We start from the raw sequence: 26215 nt of genomic DNA on the forward strand, positions 1-26215 counted from the left end.
GTTCCTTAAAAACCTAAAAATAGAACTACCATATGACCCAGCAATCCCACTACTGGGCATATACCCTGAGAAAACCATAATTCAAAAAGAGTCGTGTAGGGCTTCCCTGGTGGCACTGTGGTTAAGAATCCGCCTGCCAATGCAGGGGACATGGCTTCGAGCCCTGGTCCGGGAAGAATTCCACATGCTGCGGAGCAACTAAGCCCGTGCACCACAACTACTGAGCTTGTGCTCTAGAGCACACGAACCACAACTACTGAGACTGTGTGCCACAACTACTGAAGCCCATGCGCCTAGAGCCCATCTCCGCAACAAGAGAAGCCACCACAATGAGAAGCCCACGCACTGCAACGAAGAGTAGCTCCTGCTCACCGCAGCTAGAGAAAGCCCACACGCAGCAATGAAGACCCAATGCAGCCAAAAATAAATAAATAAAATTAAAAATAAAAAAGTCATGTACCAAAATGTTCATTGCAGCTCTATTTACAATAGCCAGGACATGGAAGCAACCTAAGTGTCCATCAACAGATGAATGGATAAAGAAGATGTGGCACATATATACAATGGAATATTACTCAGCCATAAAAAGAAATGAAACTGAGTTATTTGTAATGAGGTGGATAGACCTGGAGTCTGTCATACAGAGTGAAGTAAGTCAGAAGGAGAAAAACAAATACCGTATGCTAACACATATATATGGAATCTAAGAAAAAAAAATGTCATGAAGAGATTAGTGGTAGGACAGGAATAAAACACAGACCTACTAGAGCATGGACTTGAGGACATGGGGAGGGGGAAGGGTAAGCTGTGACGAAGTGAGAGAGTGGCAGGGACATATATGCACGTGAGGTGGATGGACCTAGAGTCTGTCATACACAGTGAAGTAAGTCAGAAAGAGAAAAACAAATACCATATGCTGACACATATATATGGAAGCTAAGAAGCAAAAAAAAAATGGTCATGAAGAACCTAGGGTCAAGATGGGAATAAAGATACAGACCTACTAGAGAATGGACTTGAGGATATGGGGAGGGGGAAGGGTAAGCTGTGACAAAGTGAGAGAGTGGCATGGACATATATGCACTACCAAATATAAATTAGATAGCTAGTGGGAAGCTGCCACATAGCACAGCGAGATCACCTTTGTGCTTTGTGACCATGAGAGGAAAGCCATGCTCACACCTGGGTCTCCTCACTTCAAGCCTGGACTTCCTGTGCTCCTTCCACAGCCCTTGCTACCTCTGTGATGGTGGGGAAGATAGATTCAGAGTGTTTGGAGTTCTTAGCTGTCATTCAATTAATACACAAAAATGTGGTTTGAAATAAGCTATTTGAATGAAAGCCTTGTTTTATTTACTTTTGCAACTATTCCACACACTGTGTGACACAGTGCTATGTGTGGTAAATATCCACTAATATTTGGGAAACGAACTGTTGCATAGTTTCCCTAGGCATTCTAGTGTTTCTAGAAGGTACCTGAGAGGTAGTTTGGTGGGGGACCAGAGGTGGTGAAGGTGTACAGGGGAGAAAAATGGAAGAACAGGCCTATGGTGCTCCAGCCCCTTTAACCCCAGCAAACTCCGTTTTCTTTGTCTTAGATAGTAAGTGTTAGGGGTTGAATTGTGTGTCCCACCCCCAAATTCATATGTTGAAGTTCTAACCTCCAGTACCTCAGAATATGAATGTGTTTGGAGATAGTCTTTAAAGAGGTAATTAAGTTAAAATGAGGTAATAAGGGTGGGCCCTAATGCAGTCTGACTGGTATCCTTGTAAGAAGACATTTGTACCCAGAGGGAAAACCCTGTGAAGACATGAGGAGAAGACAGCCATCTACAAGCCAAGGAGAAAGGCCTCAGAAGAAACCAACCATACTGACGACTTGATCTTCTACTTGTAGCCTCCAGAATTATGAGAAAATAAATTTCTGTTGTTTATGCCACCCAGTCTGTGGTACTTTATTGTAGCATCCTGAGCGAATGAATGCATTAAGATTCTGAGAGTTTAAGGGAGTTAAAATAGAGATGGGGGGTGGGGAGGGAGGAGAGAATGTTCTTAAGAGAGTTATAAAACTATGATTCTACGGTTTAAGATTATTTTCCATGAGAGTCAGATAAATACTTTTTTAAATCTTTAAATCACATAAACTATCAGTAAGTAGAGGACTGTCTCTTTGAGGTGACCAAGTCTACAGCTTCGTCGGGTAAGTAGATCAAAACAGCTTCTATTTTATTTTATTTTCCAGCTCTAGAATATTAACAGGCAATTTAGGCATGCATTGCAGCGTGCAGCATAATTACCATTGTTCTTGAAAAAGAGTTAAACATTAGTTTCTATACTGTATGTGGCACAAACTGATTCTGTGGCTGCTTCTTCCTCCAACCTCTTGTAATGAACACTTCAAACTTTGAGCATCTTCTAAAGGCCATGAAGAAAGACTCAAATCATTTCACAAAGACAAGAAACACATACCATTTTTTGCATAATTTGAAACCTCTGAGGAAGAATTCTAGATTTGTTAATATTACTATTTGTTTCAAAATTATCTTGGTTCCCCTGGGCCTGAGCAAATGGCCAAGAAAAGGCAAACTAGCTCCCCAACAAGTTTTAGGATTGTGTGGCGATACCACCGTCAATTAAGGATGCATTTGGTAGGAGTATCATTGTGAAGAAAACTTTCACTGCTATTTGCAAAAAGAAATCGGTGGGAAGGCATGAAATGAAATTGTTTCTAAAAGAGCTATATATAAGAATTCATATTTGGGATCCGTTGTCATTTTCCTTGATTCCGAGGCTGTATCATTTGCAGATGAAATTAACGTCAGATTTCTACTCTTCACGCCTGCTGTAGTAACAATACTGAAACTGCTCTGAAACACCCATCTTTTGTATTCTCAAGTTTGAACCTAAATTTTAAAGAGATTTGAACGAAATAAAATGTGAAAATTTATTATTTAGTTAAAAAAATTAAAAAACAAACAGAAAAAAACCACACAGGACAAGAACATATGCTTACTGCCTTTCCTAATAAACATTGTATGGAATTCTTTAACAACATGAGTGGTTGAAGCCTTTTAAAAAATGATCAGACAATTGTCTAATTAGGAAGTGGAGAAGAAAACACTATGTGTTTTACTTACAGTCTAGAAAAATAATGCTTCACATGAAAGCATAACTTATTCTGAATGATCTGTTGTGTCAGTACCTGGCAAATTTTTTAAATGAAGACAATTATGTGTAATGTAAATACAGACTATCTATCATTGACCATTTTCTGGTGATGGAATCCGCAAACTGCTTCTCTCACAGGATCATCCTTCTAGGCTAGGATGTGAGCTGGTAACAACAACCAAAATGCATATTTGATTACCTCATTGGCCCTCAGAATCCTGGCAGACTCCTCCAATAGAGTCTATTGTTTGTAAAAGGCCTATTGTTTGTAAAAGGTCATTTGTGAGGTTGGCTTTCAGCCCAATATTATTTATTTATGTAAGCTTTGGAGCACATATGACCTGTCATCTTGAAACCTGGGGCTGGGCAATGAATGACAGAAGTCAACTGCTATGCAAAGGACAGAAACGGAGCACATCTTCTTGTATATGCTGGGAGCTGGCAGCCTTGCAGGAGTATTTCTAAATTGTCATTCCCAGCCCTTTTTTTAAAAGACAGGAGTATTTTACAGTCTTATACTTACTGCCACAGATCACATTAGGTTTGCATAATCTAAGCTGCTTGTGAGTGAGACTGACTACAGTATCAGGACAAAATGCTATAATTCAACCTACATGACGAGTCTAAAGCAAGTTCCCAATTCTGCATGAGCATGCAGTTCACCACTGTGAGTTCTAAATCAGTGTCTCTTTATGTTTTTTAGTATCATGCAGTGTTCTTGAAATAATGTTCCCAAACTTTTAAAAGTTTGGTTTTATATGTTTGTTTGCAAAGTGCTTCAGAATTTAGAGAATAATTTTTTCCTTTAAACCATGGTTACAAATATGTCAATAAAAGCCAGTGCTTATTAGAGCTAATATTGCCAAAATATTGCAAGGCTTAAACTGTATTCTTCACTAATAAGCAAAATTAGAATAGAATAAAGTACAATTAGAATTAGTTTCATATTTATCTTGATCACTGGTGTCTAAGGCAAAAAGTTTAGTTAGAGAAAGTTGAGGCAGAAAATGGGGACTTCTCAGTATTTGAAGGACTTTAAAAGGATGAAGGCCTTAATGATGTCTAGCCTAATGATAGAAATGGTTTACCTTTCCTTAATACAAATGTATTGTTAACCATGCTCTAATGCTTATCAATAATAATTAGTATTGTTCTTTGGGCTCACAATGGTGTATAAACAGAGGGCTTGAGAAAGTAAGGGAGAAAAATATTTCTGAAGAAATGAGCAAGGATTAAATGTGTTGGAAAGAAAAAATAGAGTTAAAGAGATATAAGTATATATATGAAAAAAATTACCAGGATAGAATTTATGATACTTTCAAGGTTGAAATACAAGGAAAAATTATCTAACCTATCACCTCCTCACCTGCAGGGAGAGAAAGGAGGGAGTGGGACAGAGGCTTGGGGCTTGATGGCTCCCCATTACTATTACTCTGGGTGATAGTGTAGCTTGGCAGCTACCTGGAATGGGCAAAGGAGCAGGAGGCAGCGAGGAAGAGGGGCAGGAACCCATGGGCCAGCTATATAAACAGAGCATTTGTAGCTCAAGGATGATTTATTATAATAGGTGTTATAGTATTATACCATTAGAGAAAGATAATATTTATGAGATCATAGCCAGTACAGTTTTGTGTTGTGTGTGTACTTACTATCTTCCATGGACTATTTATAATGTTTATAAACATTATCTCATTTAACCCTATTAATCCTAAAAGAGAGATATAATTGCCACCATTTTCCAGATAAAGAAGCAGAAGTTACATAAAAGTTAAGCGTATTGTCCAAGAGAGCAGAGCTTTGAACTGGTGGCCCTGAGATTTGAGCCCTGAGCTGGCTGCACTGAACCAGTGCTCTTGTCCGGAATGAGACATAAGGTCTCCTCCTCCCATCCATACTGAGGTATCATCCCATTAAAATACAAGAAAAAATGTACACTTAGTACAGTGTTGAGTGCAAATTAAATATTAACTAAATATTATGATTATGGTCTACCAAAGTAAACTGTTGCTTATTAAATACCAACACAGCCAATACTGGGTCTTGATATTCACTCTTGATTTTGCTTCTTTCTGCATTTTGGTAGTTTTTTCCTGCCCTCCAGGCATCTCACAGTCATATATTTCTATCTTCTTGGAAATCTACCGATTTCCCTTTCATGTGTTTGCCAGCCTACCAGCTCTGTGAGAGCCAGGGACTGTTCGGGACCATAGTAGGCACTCGTTAAATATTTGTTAGATTGAATCACTTCATCCAACAACTGGATCATTTATTTTTGGTAATAGGGGGCAATCAAAAATTTAGTTCCAAGGACAAACATCTGTACTTTAATGTATTACAATTAAAAAATTTGAAGTAAAACTTCAGAAACATAGGGGATTTTTTTGTCCAGAGGCTGTGATAACACATCCCATAATTTACCATTAGGATTTTCAATGTAAATAGTGTATTTCCATGTTTACACTAAATTACCAACATGAACAATTTAAGCATTACTCTTCACCAGTTATACAAGATACTTCATTTGAATTCTATTACACACATAGCACTATTCCTCTCTTCCTAAATTTTTAAAAATTACATTTAGAAACAAGAGTGAATATTGTAACTAAGCAAGTTCATAATCATGTTTCTGAGATTTATAGTCTGCCTTCTTTGCTCTGGCTGTCTATCCATTCATGGGTGTAGAAAACAAGAATATTTTATTCGTGTTCTGATATGTCCTACTAATACATGTTTATGGAACAAAATTGCCATGGTTATTAAAAGAGTCTATGACATTTTCTAAAGAGTGTGGATATTGCCTGCACGGCCTGGCTGAATTCCAATTTGGGTAATTACATTCTGCTGTCTGGTTACCTTAGCAATTCTCTCTTTTGCTCTGTGGGTCCTTACGGTGGTTGAGCTCAGCTGAGATATCCCTGTTTGCCATCCTTAGTTTCAAATAATAGAAGCTGGAGGCAATCTAGTCTTTGGAAATTTATATTCCATCTATTTTGACAAACTTAAAATTTTGTACACATTCTGGGGTGTGTAGTAAAGCCTGGCTTGCTAATCTGAATTTCCTTGAAATAGAGTGGGCAGTCTAATCAGGGAGAAAACTGTGAACCTTGTTTTCTTTCTTCTGTTTTTGATCATATTTATTATTCCTATGGAAATTGGAGGAATTTTCCAAGTCTACTTAATCTCTCCTGTCTCTGAACCTTCATAGCAATTTGCTAGAACTTCTGTTCTTGTTCTTAGAGTCTGCCTTGAGGTAGAGCTGCTTGTGGGCTTATCTTAGGCCCAGGATGAATGTTAAATTTCTAGACTATATGGGCCTCTGCATTTTTTTTCATACTGATGGAAACCTTCACAGAATTGCATGTTGTAGATTTCAATAAATGACGGATGAATGACATTTCCTTTGGGTTAACATTATTTACTATTAAAGACTGAGCCTATGTTTTGGACACTAGCAGGCAATTTATTATGCAATCTAATGGAATTGTTTCAATTGAAATATTTCACTTCCTGGACATTGGCATCACTATATTGTGGCAGGTTGCCCATAGAGACAGCTGCTTCCCTCCCTTGCGCCTTCCCCACACCAATTTACTCTTAGAAGCTTAAGGGTTCCAAGCCAGGATTATTATAAGGTTATTATTGGGACTGCAATCACAGTTTGCTCTGCACTGGAAGATTCAATTTGTTCAGAAAGGGCAATTCAGAGCAGAGAGTTCCCAAACTTTGATCTACTCTAACAAAAAGAATGGAGGGTCTAGCTATAGCTGCCCCATCCCCTTGACCCAAGCACATTTTTTTCCTCCCATGGAAGGAAGCATATTAAAATGCAAATGCCTTAGAATGACTTTACTATAGGGTTAAACTTGAATTGGCTTTAAGTTTTGAAATGTAAGTAATTCATAAATGTCAGTACTTTAAGGAATGAAATTCTTGGTACACATCCCTCAGTAGAACTCCTTGTGTTCATATCTTACTTCAGATTCAGGTTGTTCTCAGGGACCTCTAAAGCTACTCTCCTACCCATTTAAGCCTCATCTTGGGGAATTACTCATCCTGTGCTTGGTACTTTAGTAACATCAAACTGCTATTCTTTCCCTGCACACAGTGAATATTTCTTTGGCCTGGAATGCCATGTTACTATCCCTGTCTGGCTGACACTTATGCATCCTTAAAGACTCATTTTCACCAGGAGTGAAAACCCTAGAGGCAGGGTCAGGCCCCCCTCATCTGTGGTTCCCTAACATCTTGAGTATATCTTCACATTTATCCTTTCTTATAGAAATGATCCGTTTCTGTGTAGTCTTCCTTTACCCTTGGTGGAACAGAACTAAGATTCCTGAGACATTGCATGTACATAGCAGAACCACTTGCTGGGATCCTTATTACGGGGTAACTCTTCTCAGGACTCTAGTCTGCAAGGAGAAAGTAAATACAAAGGACAACGAAAACAAGATGGAGCCAGAGCAAGAAAGGTCATATTTACCTACGTCTCCTTTTCCTCTTTCTGTGTGTTAAATGCAGTTCAAGTATTTACTATTTTGCTTTTTTTAAAAGATGAATTTGTTTTATAGTTAATAAGAAAAGAACTTAATTGCCCTCTAGTTCAGCTCTTAGGGACTTCTTTCTAAAAGATTAATCTGTAAACCTCAAATTCTAGCTTCTCTTTTAGAACAGCTATTTTCTGTTATTTGGAAATTTTCAAAATTGAATCTTTACCCCAGTGGGGAATGAATCATTTTGGTAAATACTTCTAATATTTAAGAGTCAGAAGTTCATAGGTTTTAATTCAAGATTGACTCACTGCTATGGTGCCATGGTATCAATGAATACCAAATTAAAAATCTACATTGTACTTGAAATCTGAAAAATGATTATTATATTCCCTGAAGAGGCAGCGTGATATTGTCAGAAGGGTACTGACCTCGGCAGGAGAAAGCTAACATTCCAGTCTCAGATTTTCCACCACCTGTGGGACTTTGGGAAAGTCATTTGGCCTCTTGGAGGCTCAGTTTCCGCTTTTGCAAAATGGTGGTATTTGGAGGCTGGGCTGATGACAACAGCAACCGTGGCAACCACAACAATCAAAACGAAAAAACTAGAAGACATATCCAGGTGTTCCACGCAAGAAAACAACTGGAGGGAATCTAGACATTTTTAAAACATCCTCCCTTTCATATGAAACATTGGGAAAACATGTTTTGATTTCCCTAATCTGACAGGATTACCTAACGCATGATGACACTGTAAAGATTTCATTTTAAAAATCTTTTGTGTAAATTTGATATACTGGATTGAAAGTCTGGAGACCCGTGGTCTGGTTCTTGCTGTGGCTGGCATTATGGCACCTGCAAGAGACTGGATAGAGGTATTCAAGGCATGCCAATCAGCTTTGGCCAAATCTAGGGAGGCGATATGGCCTAGTACTTAGGAGCATGGGCTGCAAATCTCAGGTTTGCTCCTTATTAACAGTGTGACATTAGACAACTTGTTTAACCTCGGTGGAAATCAGTCTTCTCATTTGGAGAAGGAGGATAATGTCTAACCAAAGGGTTTTGAGAAAGACTACTTGCATCATGATATGTTAAGGATGCAATAAGTGATAGCAATTATTGTGAGGTGGCCTATATGAGTCTCAGAGTCACCTGGGGATTGGGCCCCAACCTTGTTGGAGCTATCATCTCAGACTTAGTGGCTAGAGTACTGACTCCTAATGATAACAAGCAACAACATTTATAGAATAGGTTATAGACCTGCACATAGATTACCTCGTTTTCTCATCATAATAATCCGGGAAGCAAGGCAGGTATTAATCCATTTTATAGACAAGGAAACGGAAGCTAATAATTTAAATGATATAGCTAAGATCACCCTTCTAGTATGTAGCAGACTTGGGGCTCAAACCAAGGTCTTTTGTCGCCTAATCCTCATGTGTTCCTTGTGATCCTAGTTCTAGTTAGCGCTAATGATCTATGGCTTTAGGTCAGTTGCCTAATTTGTCTGTTCAGTTTAATTAATAAAATGATTAGAAAAGCTTTAAGAATGTGTCTATGATTTCAGGCAGTTTAGGGACAGGTAACGTACAAATTCTGAGGAAGATATTTTGAAAAATAACTTTACCTTAAGAAGAAATATATGCTATTATTAAATATCTAAAAGAGCAAATTGAGGATAATTTTGACTTTTGTCTGGGAGGTTGGGGCAGATAGTGAAATGGGGGAGGAATTAATAGGGGCCTTCAATTTTAGTGGTAACGTTTTATTTCCTAAGCTGACGGTAAATATATGGTGGTAGTTATATTGTTGTTTGGTTTTTTTTTTTACTAATTGATATCAGAAATATTTCATAATAAACTTTCCCAAAAAAGACTGGAAGGAAACCACACACATAAAGAAATATATTGGTGCATAAAAAAGTATTTTAATATTTTCATAACCTTATGTCAAAGATGTTTTACACTGGAGAGTCACATTATGGGGGACAGTTTAAGCATTATAAGGAACCCATTTATATTCCCTAATAATCCTTAACACTTCCCATAGTTAATCTCAACTTTAAATTTGGGATCATAAATCTATATTTCTCTTGGCTGGGACTGTGGGTTTGGTTGCAGGACTATTAAGAAAAACTAAGAAAACCAGAACTTTTCAATAAGTTGCCTTGTTTATGAACAGTCTATTTTAAGGAATAGACAGTTTCAAGTTCCTACCAATCAAACAAAGGTGCAAATGGACAGCACAGCTGCCAATGAGTCAGAATCCTTATGGCGCTGCTGCCAATGACCTAAGCTCACGCTGGCACAATGCTTTATAGTTTACAAAGTACTTTCACACATAAGAGTGTGCTAATACAAATAGTATGCTAATAGTGTTAAGTGATTTTGCCAGTTGAAGAAACCAAGGGGCAAAGTCTAGGATTAATCAGCTGGTGAAGGCTAGAGCCAGGACTGGAACCCATGTTTTTTACTGCAAAAGCCCAAGATTGTCTTAGAACTATAATATCTTTCTCTCTATTTGCAGCCGTACGTCTAGAACTTTTTAGTTTGTGAGCTAGTCATTTATACCAGTTTGCTATTACCTTGGTTTTAACTTTCACCTTTCTTCAATTTTAGAGGTTTTGGCCTCTTTCCTACTGAAATGATTAAATGTGACCAAGACATTCTAGAGGTTACCAAATGTCCACAGGTTTTGATGATTTGGGCTGTTTATATACTTTACTACTGCTTTCAGTTTTCCTTCTAGGAACAAGAAAGGGAAGTTGACTTTTCCATTGTTGTTTGGAAAAATAGGGATATCAAGACAAACAATCCACCACAAATCCTGCCAATAAAACTAAACAAAAACTATGGCTCCTCTTCTGGGGCCCAGGATTTTGTCAGTGGTTCAGGTGAAGGCAGAGAGTTCTTTGCATTTTTGTCTTGACGTCTGACACATTGGCTTGCACAAATTTGGAATTCAACTGATTTGCTTTAATTTTACCTAAGCCCTTACGTTCTCTGCTTCTAGCCTGTTCTTCTGCTGTGGTAAAACAAACAAATAAACAAAAAACCAAAAAAACACTATTGTGCTCAAGTCAGTCAAAGTAATCATTAAAAAGAGAACTACTTCAATGATTTTCTGAAATTGGTGAAATTATTTACACAGGGACTTATGCCTTTTTCTATTATACTTAAAAACATTATGCCATGTTTTTATGAATTCCATTGCAAATACCCATTCTTAATGTGAATTTTACTTATGAGGTGATTAATTATTATCTTCCAGTTACTTTTCTGGGAAATATATTTTCTTCTTCCTAGTAATTTATCCAAAGGAAAAAATAATGTTTTATTCTTACCAAAGATGAATACCCCACTAAATGAACAATGAGTTTGATGCTTTTAACTGCAAGGTTGCATTTAGTTCTCATCACTGAGCCTAAGGGGTAGGTCACATTATTCCTATTTTACAGATGAGCAAACAAACTCAAGGAAGTGAAATAACTTGCCATGTACCTGCCGTACACCAAGAAGTGACAGAGCAGGTGTATCTGAATCTTTTCATAACATCACATTATCTACAGAGATGAAAGTTAGAGGCGCAGTAATCATTTCATTTATCAATCCCGCAGGAGCTTCTCTGTGGATATATTGTTGAATGACCAACTAATGCCTTCATGAGATGTCTGGCTTTGTGGCCCATTGGGAAATAAATTGGACCGTTAGTTCAGAGAAAAAGCATTCAAAGGTTGTGGGTGAATTTGGAAGGAATACCGAGGAGCCCATTTTCATACGCAACGATACAGCTAGGCAGAGCAATCTAACCAAATGTCCTACGAAACATACATTATCCCCAAGAGTTCCAGGATGAAACTTATTTCAACTCAGCAAACATTTTGTGTGTGTGCATGCAAACTTGCTAGGTGTCAAACACTCTTAGTGAACATTAATGCTACTCAAAGGTAAATAACATGTGATTTCTGCCCTTCAGGATCTCAAGATCTAATGAAGAAGACTGAGGTCTATAAATACAAGGCAGAACACTGATTTTTTTTTCTTCCCATTCCTTAAGTGATGATCTTCACTAGGATTCCATCTTCAGTCATTCTTTTCTCACCCTAGGAAAACCCATTTATGTTCTTTATTTCAACCATCACACAATGAGTTGTAACTCCCAGATATTTATCTCTCCTGGATTCTAGTCTCCTATTTGTAGCTGTCTTCTGGACATACCCAACTATGTTCCGCAGATATCTTAAATGTTATATATACAAAATGAAACCTTTCCTCCTTTTTATATTCTCTGTTTGGTTTGATGGTATCACTGTACATCAGTTCTCCACACTAAAAACCTCAAATGCATAATTTATCTTTCCATCAGTCTCCCATTCCTCATGTTCAATTGTTCATCAAACCCTGTGAATTTGTATCTCCTAAATATACCTTGAATTTGATATTTTATCTCTGTCTTCACAGCTATGGTTTCAGTTCAACTACATTTCATCTCTTATCTGGACTACGACAATCATCTAACTCATCTCAGCCTTTTATTTATTTTCCTTCAAATCCAGCCTCTATATGTTGCCTGGTTGATCTTTCTAAAATATAGTTGCTAACATGACTTTCATTTGTCTAAAGCCTTTCAGTGGTTCCCTCCTATCTACTGAAATAAGTTCAAATCATTATCATAGCCCTACTAATCTGTTATTGAGCTAGTCCTTCCTGCCACTGTTTTTGTGCTAAGCACGTTCATTGACTTTGTTTCTGGGTTGATATTCAGCTGGCGTGTATAGGTAAGACCATTGTTAATTCTGATTGGTCAGTACACATGCCCACTGGTTGTTAAATATTTTGAATATCATCCTTTCTTTAGTAATGCTAATCTGTTTTCCATTCTGCTATCGTGTACTTTTGTGCCCTTTGAATAGTTAGTTTCATCTGTCAGGAACATTATTCTCTTCTTCTCTACCCGGCAAATTAATATTAATTCTTCAAGACACCTGCTCAAATAACACCTCCTCTGTAATATCTTTCCTATTTTCCCTATATCCGGTCAGAATTTTTGTCCCCCTCTGGCCTTTCAAAAACACATTGTGCATATGTTGGTTATAGCATTTATCATATTATATTGCAAACATCACTTACCAACTTAGGAAATATTCAAGAAAAACTTTTAAAAAAAATATCTGTTGCATAGCTTAGTATTTGGTACACAGAAAAAACTATCATAAAACATTTATTGGATTGACAGATAGATGGATCTAGAAAAGTTTAAGATAGGATTCAAGTTTTGTTTTGAAGGCAAAATTGAAGATTAAGGCAGGAAAGGCATTCCAGGGTGAAAGACTAGAATGTGCCAAAAGCAGGAAAGATCAGTATTTTATGGAGCAGTGAGTCTAAGTGTGAGATGCAGTAGGTTTTAGGTGGTAGTTTAATATAAGTAAGTTAGGATCAAATTGAGGAGGGCTCTGATAAAGAAGTTAGGACTGTATCCTGTGTATGTTGAATATCTTCACATCAAAGGACTATGAACAAGGAGTTATGTTTTCCAAACTACGTTTCAGCGGGGCATCTGTAATTAGCACTATCCTATGATAACAGAAGACTGGGAGCTTGTGGGTGGCCACAGTCCAAGAAGGGTCAGATGCATAAGGCTCTATCTAAGTCTGTGAGAGTGCAGAGATGGAAATAAAGATGAGATTCATTTTGGAGGCAGAATTGGCAAGATTTTGTAACTGATAAAGTGTAGGGTTAAAGGGAGAGAGAGATTAACAATAATTACAGTATTTCAAAATTGAGTGATTAAAAGACCAGACAGGGTACATCACAGGAGGCTTTGTGGAGTTTATGTTTGGTGAATTAAATAAGACAGAAGTACATAGATGCTACCAGTTATAGACTCATACTTTCACCCTAAGAGCCCCAATTATAAAGCTTACCTCACATATTTTCTATGTTTATCTTAATTTCCAGTACAAAACTCACTGAAAAGTTCAGTAGCAGTGCTGATCAGCACTTCTAATCACTATTGTGTAGAACTGATGAAGATAATTCAACTAACATATACAGTTAAGAATGTTTCTTTTTTATGGGGTTAGGGAAGAACAAGCTCTATCTCAAATATATTCATTGCCAAAAAATTTGTTTTATATATTGGAAAATGCATTATTCTAGTGTCATTAGCTATATCAATACATTATTAACTTAGAGCACAAGAGAAAAGAGCAAACCTCATTCAATTAACAGGGTACAGAGTGTTTGTGCTGTCTAATATGGTAACCACTAGCCATGTATGGCTATCGAGCGCTTGAAATGTGGTTAGTTTAAACTGAGATGTAATGTAAAATGCACACTAGATCTTGAAGCCTTAGTACAAAGATGAAATAATATCAAATTTGTCAATAATTTATTATATTCAATACATGTTGAAATGATACTACTTTGGATACATTGGTTATATGAAGTGTATTATCAAAATCAATTCCACCTGTTTCTCTCTACTTTTTTAATGTGGCTCCTAGAACATTTAGAATTACATACAAGGTTCACATTATATTTCTGTTGGATGGTGCCAGAGTGTTTTTCTTACTCAAAAACCAGCCAACAGATATTTATTTAGCTTGTAGTGTACAGAGGGTTTTGCTATGTTCTAAAAGCTTTGAAGTTAGCTGAGGAGTTGCAATGGCATAAATTATGTATTTTTAGAGCTTGATAACATTTTGATCAATAAACAGGACATTGGTTAGGAAAGCAGATTGAAATGTCTGTGGATTCGCTCTGTCTCCCACCTTAAACATTAGTTTTATTGTCTCACACTTTCTCCCCAATATCCTGTTTGGTGATTTGTAAGGATCCACTAATCTGTTTGTTACAAAACAGTCAGGAATTTGATTTACAAGTTCCCAGAACCCTCAGGCTAGTGGAAAAGAATTAGCACATATCCACATTTGGTGGCCAGGATGCAGAGCCCTGGAATATAATCACTATGCTTAACTATTCTCAAACTATACTCAACATAGCTATTCTTTTTCTGAAGAGTCAGAAGATGCTTGCCAAGGTCTTAGGCCTCAGGGTCATCCAGAATATTATCTGCTAGCCATGGTACAGAAGAAGGAGGAGGAAGAGGAGGGAGAAGTGGAGAGAGAAAGAGATTATGTGTAATTTATAAATATTGAGATTTTAAATAAAAAAGAATTTAGCTTGTATTGATGGCCTTACTGATAGTGTATTTGCACTACCCTTCCAGATAAAACATGTGAATATGTGTGATTGTACAGAAACAACTTTTTTAAGCAAAATGACTTGTTATTGGCCCATATCTTAATTTTTATTTTTTGAGCAAGGCACCTAGTTTTCCATGCCTTGGTTCCTTCACCTTTCAAATGGAAGAGATTTTTATTTTGTTGTGTTTTGTTTTTATGGAAATGAGAAGTAAATGCTTTATTTTTTAAAAAGCTAACTTCCTAATTATAATGGAAAGTGCTTCAGTGCTACAACAATGTACTGAATAGACTAAAGTGGCAGAAACAACGTAATACAGAAGATGCAAAATATTCTTTCAAAATGGCGACTTCGTTTTAGACGAGTTTTTGACTGGGTTAGAGTAATGCTGATGGAAATAAATAAGTAGCTGAAAACCATTTATGAATACCAAGATATGAATGCAGTTTAGCTTTGCAATTCTCAATTAAGAGCCTGTGTGGGAACATCTCTTATTTAAAAAGAGCTGCCTGAATTGAGGTTATGTTCACTTTCCCAAGTGCCAGTCTGGATGTGTTTTTATATTTTGATTACTAAAAAGGATTTTATTTCCTTTTAAAAAAGAAAATTTACATCACTTACTGAATAGCCCACATCGTGTACTAAAATTCTCTAAAAGTATGCACAAGCAATGCAAAACCAGGAAAATTGCTAAGTTTTCTAATGAGTAGCGCTCATTTTGGGGTATAAAGAATTGAATTATTCAAGGTTAGACTGCATATTCAAATATTAGTTACACAGTTTTGTGAAACATTGTTAACATTCTTGTTGACTCTGAATAAGTATTAATAATATGCAGATTGTACCTGGGGTGCACTCTGTATTCTGGCTGCATAATATGTCAAATGTACCAATGTTTCTATGCATTTGGAGTGTTTCTGAGTCAGTATTAAAATATATGCTACTAACTTCAATATCTACTCAGTCTCAAAAAATCTATGCCAATGGCCTTGCTTTTTTATAGAATTTATATTCTTTAAAGTATCAACGACACTTAAACATTTTGGTTTTTACTTACAGCCTTACAATAAAAGGAATTAAACCATTAAAAAACAAAAATAAAAGCACCTTACTCACTGAAGCAAAGATACATGAAGTTCTGTCTGTTAGGCTAAGCCACCTCACAGGATTAATGAAGCAGACAGGTCTCCAAATATAGAGGAACTGCATTGGCAGCTAAAATAACTGAGACATTCAGCAGTCTTCAGCTTCTAAACCATGTCTTTATTTTGAGCTAAATTTCATTCACTGATTCAATAATTGTTAAGTTCCTATTATGGATCAGGCTTGAGCAAAATAAACATGATTGCTGGCTTCATGGTACTTCCCGACTAGTGTCTGGGGGACAAGGGGAGTTGACAAATAGTGGCTAGGTAATTGTGCAGATAAATATGGCAATAGGAAGCAGTAGCTAAGAGCACATACTCTGGACCCAGACACGGGTCAAGTCCTGGCTCCACCACTTTCTAGCTGTGGAATCTTGTGCAAGTGATTTAATGACTCCGTGACTCGTCATCTTCCTCCACAAGGTTGCTGTGAGGTATTTGTTAAAACGTCTAGTAGCCTGGCACATAATAAATGCTTTATATCTGTATTATTATTCTTTTCTTAAACTGTAATAAGGGCTATGAGGGATGTAATAACACCGATGATCTTATCTGGAGCTGACAGTGGGGGTCAGAGAACGCTTTCCTAAGGAAAGGATGTTTGAATTGGGATCTGCAGAATGAGTGGGACATACGTAGATTGAGGGGATTGGAGGTGGAGAAGAGAGTGGGGTTGAAGTTGTAAAAGAACTTTCCAAGCAGTGGGAAGAACACATGCAAACACCCTGAGGCAGGAGGGAACGTGCCACATTCAAGGTCCCCAGAGTAGCCCAGGGTGGCTGGAGTCCAGGGAGGGAGAAGTGGAATGACGAGAGAAGAGGTGGTACTGACTTTGCTCACTGCAGGAACTTGAGTTTCCTTAGACTTTTTTATTTTTTATATAGTTTTGCTTTCTCTCCCCCATCTGCACCCCTCTCCCCCTGCAAGCAAAAGATAGGGGAACGAATAGTCCTCTGTCCCTTCTCTGCTCAGCCTTGCAAATAAAAATAATTCACAAGTGGCTCTACATATATAACCAAAATGTAACATTCTGTCTAAATATTAGATGTAAATTAAATTGCCTCTTGGTGTTCAACTTATCTTTTTGTATGCATTATAATCCTCTATTTGTGTTTATGCTCCACAGCTGGAGTGCTGCAACTAGCTGGGAAAAAAAATTATAATACTCGATACAAAAGAGGTGGGGTGGAAGGGTACTAATTAAACCTAAGTAGTAAGAGACTTAAGGAAAAAGAGATTTCTGTATCTCTCCTAATGGGATGAATGTCATGTTCCAATTCCTACTTTATGTAAAATCCATTATACAATATGTAAAATAATTCTCCAAATCTTGATTTCCTCAATTGAAAATGACCCAGAGCATAAACTATAAGTAGAGCAAGGTTTGAATTTCTTGATCTTTGCACTCTTTTGTTCTCTCCGTACATGATGTCTTAAATCAGCAGAATAATTTAGGAATGGTAGATATTGAAACAACTAATTTTTCTTTTCTATAATCTGCATAGACTTCAAAATGCCTACAAAGCACAAAGTGCCAGTTCATATAATTTGTTGGCAAGGATAAAAAGAAGAAAGGAAATTATTTCCTAAGCGTGTGAATCAGCCCAGCTTTAACAGATATTTTTCTGTCATGTGCAGCCTGAGGGCTTATGCCTATCTGAGCTTTATTTGACAATTACCACTTGCCAGCATAATTAAATGAGAATTTATAAATACTAAGAAAGCATAATGGGGAAGAGCAAATAAGTGCTTATCAGGGCATTGAATAAAGTTGATCGGCTTCAGTGGCAATTTTCATCTCTTATCTTGGTTGTTAACTGGTCTCACTTTTGTGTGTGTTTTGTTTAGGTTTGATATTTGTTAGGGTGATATTATCTACCTACATATACACATTTTCCTTCCATACAGAATTCTAATATTTCTTTTATTCTTTCTGAAGCCAATGTATTTATGAAATATTGCTGGTATTTTAATTCATAATGTAAATTTAGCACCTAGAATTGCACATATTACTAGAGAAACCCAAAACAAATTACTAATTTTTCTGTTTACCTCCCCCTCACCTTATTTTTTTTTTTTCAGTGAATAAGTTCTGTGTTGTGTCTGTGATTTTCTTTTAATCGGTTTTTTAATCACCTGGGCTTTGCAGTTAATTACATTCCACAGAGTCTCTTCATCTATTTCCTAGAATGCTGGCAGATTTTTTGTAAGTAAGAGAGAAAGCACACATGTAAGCCAGGACTGGCAAGAAGGGCTTCCTAACCTTGCAGTGAGAAGAATGATACTTTATATGCATCACGGAAATTTTGCTATGTTCCTACTGAATATAGAAATTAGCCAAAGAAGAATTCTGTAGGGTAGACAGCTTTTGTCCTATCAGTATCTCTTCTCAAGGTCCCTTACCTATTGTAAATATTAGGGCAATCTCTGCAGAAGCTGTTGTTAGGCCATGGACAGAAACATAGATTTGTCCTGGGTAACCTAGATAAAGCAGTGCAAGAGCAATCCTCTATTTGAATGGAAACAAATCAGTAGAATGGCAAATATATATATATATATATATATATATATATATATATATAGAGAGAGAGAGAGAGAGAGAGAGAGAGAGAGAGAGAGAGGGAGAGAGAGAGAGAGAGAGAATTTCCACACTTTTAGAAAAGCATGTTTGAAGAAGCAAATGGGTGGAGAAAGCAAGATATTGTTAGTGGGTCGCAAAGAGACTGAGGTCTTTTTTTTTTTTTTTGACACCATGAAATTAAATAATTTTAGTAACTACTGATTAGGGTTGTGGTGGCTTGAGTGAAGAGTGTGGGAATGGCTTATCAGAGGAATAACGAAATAAAAGGCTTTGATGTTTAAAGTTGTCAATTCCTTGAATTATTCAGCATTTTGTTCTTATAAATAGCAATTATTTGCCTTTTTTAGCACTGAAAAATTATCTTTTATATTCAGATATTTAAATATACAGAGCCATCATTGGGGCAAAAAAAATATCCTAATGTCAGAACAGATTTTTATACAGGGAATAATTTGAAAGTGGTGGATTAGTTTCCACCTTTTGAAACACAGTGCTTTCTATAATCTTCAAACATTATTTAGGATAATGGAAGCCATCATCCTGGTTCTCAAATGTTAGCACTTCCATTAGAATTTGCAGCTACCTCTTATTTTTTATATTAAAATACAAGGCTTAAAAGGTATTATCTTACTAAAGGGGGGCAATTGTAGAGATGATTTGATTGAATAAAGGAAAAAGCTGTACAGGCCTTTTAAGATCAAGGATGTATTGATGGAAAGCTATCATTAGAGACAATTAATGTCCTCCAAGGGAAGAAATTGATTATGGACAAAGATGGACCCTAAGGAGCAGATATGTCTTAATGCTCTAAGGCCTTAAGGATTATGCATTTCATTTACAGCATCTGTATTTTAACCCTTTGGAGTGACTAAAATACTAGCTTATTCCTGCAGAATGGCATGAATTAAATTTTTTAAAAAAGACTGTGCCTTGTAAAAGATGTTCATAGTGTTGACATTTGATTCTTTAAATAATAAACAAATAATTAAATTTGTAGCATCATTTCTCTAAATTGCCCTTTAGAGTAGATCTAGACATAAATCTATAGAAGGAATGAAATTAGATAGTGATGGCCATTCTTCAACATTATGGAAGTATAGTAATGCCCAATAATTACCTTAAAGATGTGCTTTCATATGGAGCCCCTGAACTTCAGCTGCATTTATGCTTCCAAATAACATACCTATTTAACTATGCTTATCCTTTCTATAGATCTTGTACAACGCATTCATCATGTTTTTAGCCAGTCCCTAGCAGCCGTGGATCACAATTGGGTACTTAATAAGGTGGCAACCCCACTGGGAACATTTCACATAATTATTCTTAGCAGAAAGAAGATTGTTATGGCTTTTTTTTTTCCGTCTTTTTCAGTTTGGCAAAATTCCAAGTGATTTAGTTTGGGCTCCTAAAAACCAGTTATGTACCATTGGTGAAATATACTTCATGTATACTCTGTATCCTTACTTACCAGTGGAATACTATCTTGCAGGCCAGCAGAGGCAGTTTAATTGTACAGTTGGTCTCCTCGAATCTGGGACCAGCCGCAGAACAAGTGAGTGATAAAAGCTGCTTTTTGGCCACAAACTTCAGAGGGTGTCAATCTGAGCATGGGAAGGTTTTTAGGAATCAATATCCCTCAAGACTTCACTGTCCTCTCTGACAGTGCATTATGATTATTACTAAATAATTAGGAGAAGCTCACGCACAGTTGTACATAGCTTATCCAGAGAGCTCTATGATTTTAAGTATCAGTTAAGGGAGGTTAGGCCCTGGGCCCTAACTTTGGGCTTATTGAGTTTAGAAATAACTTATTTAGTTAGCTCATATCATTAAAACAGTTTAAATTCTCATAATTTAAAGGTATATCTTGATGCTCTTGGACCTTAAAGATTATGCATTTCATTCACCACTGAATGACTTTTTCAAAAATTTCAAACAATTTGGAAATCACTATTTTAAAGAATAGTGGGTGACTATGCATAATACATTCTACTGTGGTGCAACTGGATTATAAGTTTAAGTCTCCCAGCTGCTATTGCCAACTAGTGTCTCTGAGCGCTCAACACTTACATCGACTCAGGTGCATGTATTTTGGTGACTATGTGAGTGACTGTAAGTGGCTTTTTCTGGTAAGACAATCATCTTCATATGTGAGAAGATAGTCTCCTATACAGTTCCTCTTAACAACAACAACAAATAGAGCATAGGACATTAAATATCCAAAGTTCTAAATTAAAGAAAGATTATGGCTAATTTTTCATGTAATTCTCGTAAAAAGAGGAAAAATGTAGGTGTTTTTTCTAATTTTCATTGGCCACATTGCTGATGAGAAGTGGTATTATATTAAGGGCCTTTTAGAAATCCCTTGTGTGGTTTATGAAAAGAGTGAAAATAACTAAGTAGAAACTCCCAACTAACTAAATGCCTCTGAAGTTTTGAACCTGAGTGCCGGGGAAGATAGTGGTGCCACTAGTGAAAATAAATGAGGGAGAAGAATGAGCTAGGGTGAGGCATATTGCTTTCGAGTGTCTGGTCAAATCTAGGCAGAGATGCCCAGCAGGAAATTGAAATAAAGTCTGGAGTTTAAGAGAGAGGTCAAACTTTAGAATACTGGTTTGGAGATATAATAAAGAATCAAAATGGAAAGAGAAAGAACAGAGTAATGCGGTGAAAAAAACCCAGAGAGAAGAAACTTTCAGGGAGAGAGTAGTCAGGTACCATTAATGACCCAGGGAGAAGGAGAACCTAGAAAAAGGCCATTGGGTTTGACCATCGATAGCTCATTAGTAGGCTGGGAAGTCAGATCTGCTTAGGTTAAAGCCTAGTTCCCCAATTACTAGGGGAATTTTGTATCCTTGGGGAAGTTACTTAATCTCTCTAGGCCTAACTCATTTATTCCTCACAGCAACCCTGAGAAGTGATAAAGTTATTAGGACACAACTGAGTTGCAAAGAAGTAAGTAACTTCCCCCCAAGAACCACAGCTAGTAATGGCTGGTTAAGGATTAGAACCACCGCTCATGCATCTTCTTCCTGTTTCACGAATCAGTAGCCGGAGATGCGGGAAGATTAAACAAATTGATTAGAGAGGCAGAGCCAAGATCCGAACCTATGCCCATCTGATTCTCAACTAATATCTGTTCACTATATCCCTTCCAATTACACTGACTATGAGATTTTGGAGGGGGAACAATTTATAGGGATCAAAAATACTGGACCTATTGGCTTAAAACAGCTCAGTTTATTGACCTATGACTTCTGCAGCCTGATTACATTAGAAGAACCCAGAATATATTTTCTGGTCCAGCTGCAATGGCATCACCTGGGAACTTGTTAGAACTGTAGATTCTCTGCCCCACCCAGACCTGCTGACTCATAAACTCTGGAGTGGGACCTGGCAGTCTGTGTTTTAACAAGCCCTCCAGGTGAGACTCTCATGTGTGCTGAAGTCCAAGAATTGCTGTCTTAATCTAGCTTTGCTTCCAGGTTTTCTGTTTCTGTTGGTGACTATTGCCAAGCAGCTGGGTAGATCTGATTGTGGCTAGAACTGTTGTTCCCAGCCCTGAGAAGGTTTAAAGGTTACTGAAATCTAGGTGCTATTTTCAGAAATTTTTATTTAATTTGTCTGGGGTGTGTACTAGGCACTGAGAGTTCTAAAAGTTCCCCAGATGATTTTAATGCACAGGTAGAACACACAGCTAGGTTCTGGTCTAGAACCATGGTTCTCAAACTTTAGTATGAATCAGAATTTCACCTGGAGAGCTGGTTAAAAGCCAGATTGTTGGGCTCCCTCCCTTTAAGTTTCTAATTCAGTAGTTTCGAGATGGGGTCAGAGAGTTTGTATTTCTTACATGTTTCCAGGTGATACTGATGCTGCTGGTCTGGGGACCCCACTGTGAGAATTGCTAGTCTAGAAATCACATGTTCACTTTGGGAGATGTGATGAATTGAGCTGGTAATTTTGGTCAGAGAACTCCCATTCCTGCCCACCAGGCCTGCCAGTGTCCTGGTGAGTCCTCCGTGTCTGCATCTCACTGACAGGGGAGACTTGGTCCAGAAATAAATGCACCTGGGCCGGGCTTCTCAAACTTTAGGGCACAGATCACCAAGGGATCTTGCTAATGCCAGTTCTGATTCAGTGGGTCTGGGGCAGGGCTGAGAATCTGCATTTGTGACAAGCTCCCTGGTGACGCTCAGGCTGCTGACCCATGGGCCACAGTGAGTAGCAAGGCACTAGAAGAGTGATTCTCAAATTTGCCTGATCATCCAAATCACCTGAAATGATTTTATTACGGGCTTTTGGCTTCACCCCAGTTCTGTTCAGTCAGAATATCCAGGGGAAACAGCCTCAGTATCATATCTGTATCTTTGTTAAGCAATTTATTAATTTATTTAAAAAATACTGAGCATTTACTTCTGTGCTAGGATCTGTGCTAAATGCAAACAAGGCAGATGCATAGTTCCTGATCCCATGGGGCTTACATTTTAGCCAAAGAAACAAACAGTAAACAAGTTTTTTATAAAAGTAACTTATGATAGTGACAACTGCCTCAAAGCACACAAAGCAGGGTCATGTGTCCGAGTTTTGCGGTGAAGCTGCATTGAATAGGGTCTTCAAAAAAGGCCTTCGAAGGAGGAGCCATCCTGGTCTCACTCACTCTATGTGAGGATGGTGGGAAAGGAGAAGCAGAGGCTCTGAGGGGATACTGGATATGGCTGATTGCCAGGAGTTTAGAGTGGGTGGGGCCCCAAGTAGAGTGATTGAGTTCCCACCACCCCACCCCACCCCACCCCACCCCGGTGATGTTGATACTTTCTCACATTTGGAAAACACGTCTAAACTTTCTTACCAGCTGTCAGAGAATAGTGTAATACTTGTTGATGAAGGTGTCATCAATCACCCCATCATTGGTCCCTAGAGGAGGAATGTAGAAGCTCTCATATAGTCCCCTAATGGCCATAAAAAGAAATTATCTCTAAAATTCATAGGGATAAAATTACAATCATTTCCTACTAATTATTTAACTATGCAGAAGTGATCATGTTCACAGAAAGTAACAAGAGGATCAAAGAATTATATTCCACTTAGAGAATGTTTCTACAACTTTGAGGGTCATATAGCACAATAAACACTTTTTTGGAGGGTTCGTGTGATTTCCCAGAAACACTGTGTTATCAAAAGGAGCAAAAGAAATGAAAAGAGTCAAGACAAAAATTAAAAAACAAGGAAGAAAGAGTGGGGTTTTCTCAGGGAGGAACTGAACTCATGTTTTTAGCATTGTTACAAATTTGTTTTATGGCTACTGTTGATCTAGATAATAATTTTGAGAGCTTATTTTTTCCATATATTCTGCATTCAAGAACTATGTAAATGGGTAGAGGAAAAATAAAGAAGTCTTTGGGCAGAGGCAGCTTTCACCTGTATTATTTTTTTTCTTCAAGCTGTGAGCACTCCTTAATTACGAGTTTAAAAAAAAATTGAAGATTGGTAACATATGTTGTTGTCAGCATGTATTTAGCACCTGCAGAAATGAACATGAAAAATGTGACAGCTCATAGGTGGAACACCCACTGCGTTGACTGTGAACACTGTCAACAAATTTTACTTTGTTAATTTTTTCTTATTAAAAAATCCAAGAAAAGAATTTAATAGTGCAGGTGTTCAGAACATCATGGCAAGATGATATAATGAAGGGGGAGGTTATAAACCTTTACCATGAAAGCTGGGGTCTGGATTTGTGGATCTTTAAGCTTTGCTTCTCACACACTTCCTTCTGCTTCCCTTTAAAAAAAAATCCTCCCTGCTTGTTGGTGTTGGCAGTCTCGGTTGTCTTAGGAGGGGTTTCTCCTCGAAGTAAGGGTGAGAAGCAGTCGTGGCAGATCAGCTGACGGACAGAACCAGGCACGTTAAACAGCCTTTTCCAGGGGGTGGGAATTGAGGTGTTCCTTTTGCACTTGATTTTCTAATAATGAACTTGTAATAACTGTAGATGAGAGGTCCCATATCAGCTACCTCCATAGCACAGTATGGGTTCTGTCTTCTGAACTCTGTGGTCCCTCTTACTTGGAGCAGGGGCCATTTCATTTAGTAACTGGCATTCCTCACAATACGGTGCTGGGCAGAGAGCGAGCCCTTGGAAATACTTCCTGAATGATGCTGCAGTTGCTATGCCATCTTCTGATCTTACTGGTTCCTTCCACTGTAGAAAGAGTATCTTGCAAGTTACTTTCCATGATCTCCCATCATCGATGATTTTATTTCCTAATTCTGTAAGCCAGTTCACTCAACAGGAATGGGTAATGCTTTTCCTTTGAAGAGTCATTTCCTCCCCAAAATGAATTTGCCCAGATTGAAAATAAATTACTGGTAGGTGTGTTAATTTTTACTTTGAAAACTTTGAACTTCTGAAGTTTTCAAAGTACCCACAGGATCTTCCCCATTCTCCCATCCCCTCCTTCCACGCTTTGGCATTGGCCTAACTACAGTTAATCCTCATTCTGGGAGCTTATGAAAAGACTTTTCATAAACACAGAGTATTTCAGAGACACAAAATAGAAGGATTTAGGTTAAGTTCAGCCAGTCTGTGTTTTCCTCCCAGGCCCAGCAAAGGCTCTGGCTGCGTGTGTGGGAAATGTTTGTGTTTCTCACAGCTGAGAGAAGACCCTGGAAATGATACGTTTTACACCTCGTAGATGAGACTTGGGAGCTAGAAAGCACTTCACTCCCATCCCTCTGGGACGAAGAATCTGTTTGCAGTAATCGCCGGTAGTGTTGACAGAGTGTTCAAAACCATTTGCTCAAGGGCAAGTGTTAACTCTATCAAATCCTAATATTTTAAGCACACTGATCTCCAGGCCCAGGAGACCTCCTGACAGAGCTCTCCTCGGGCTGCGTGTCAGCCTGCTGTCAATTATTACTGCACTGTGGAAAGGCCTGATACACCAGCCAAAACTCGGTGAGGGAAGGCCGTTAGAATGGGAAGGCAGCAACCCAGTCCACTTCATTCAAGTCTTGTTAGTTATTAGGAATCTGAGACTTTCTGATTCTTTTATACAAGAGCTTCTTTGTAATGTATGCATCTTTTTATCCTTTAAATTTATTGTTTGTAAATGAGCTTTTGATTTTTTTAGGCCCAATGCGTGCCATCTTCAGTATGGGTTTTATAAATTCATGTAAACTTACTGTACACACACAATTATGGACAAATAAGCATACAGACAGATATGTATCACCAGATTAAAATCCTCTACCACAGTTACTTAATAAAACATAAAATTCAGCTGGCAGAGTTTTGGAATATCACTCTCACAACACTTATTAATAGCCATCAAGTTGTTTAAACTGGTCAGAATATTTATTTATGTAGTGTTAATATAGTTTGCCAGTACAACCGCTCTTCAGTGTTTCAGAATTTAAAGTATATAGAACAATTTTTTTTAAAAGCATATAGCAGTAAAAACATTACTAAGCCCAATGAGCTGAAAACATTGCCTTCTCAAAAGGAAGCCAGTTTAAATCTTCCAGAACAGATGTGAGCCATTTTCCCCAGTACGGACCCCACTGGAAAGGAAATGTACTGGCCTGAACCATCTGTGGGAACGTCTTCCTGCTTTCTCCATCCTT

This window comes from Physeter macrocephalus, chromosome 1 (genome assembly GCF_002837175.3).
Source record: "Physeter macrocephalus isolate SW-GA chromosome 1, ASM283717v5, whole genome shotgun sequence".
Taxonomy (NCBI): Eukaryota; Metazoa; Chordata; class Mammalia; order Artiodactyla; family Physeteridae; genus Physeter; species Physeter macrocephalus.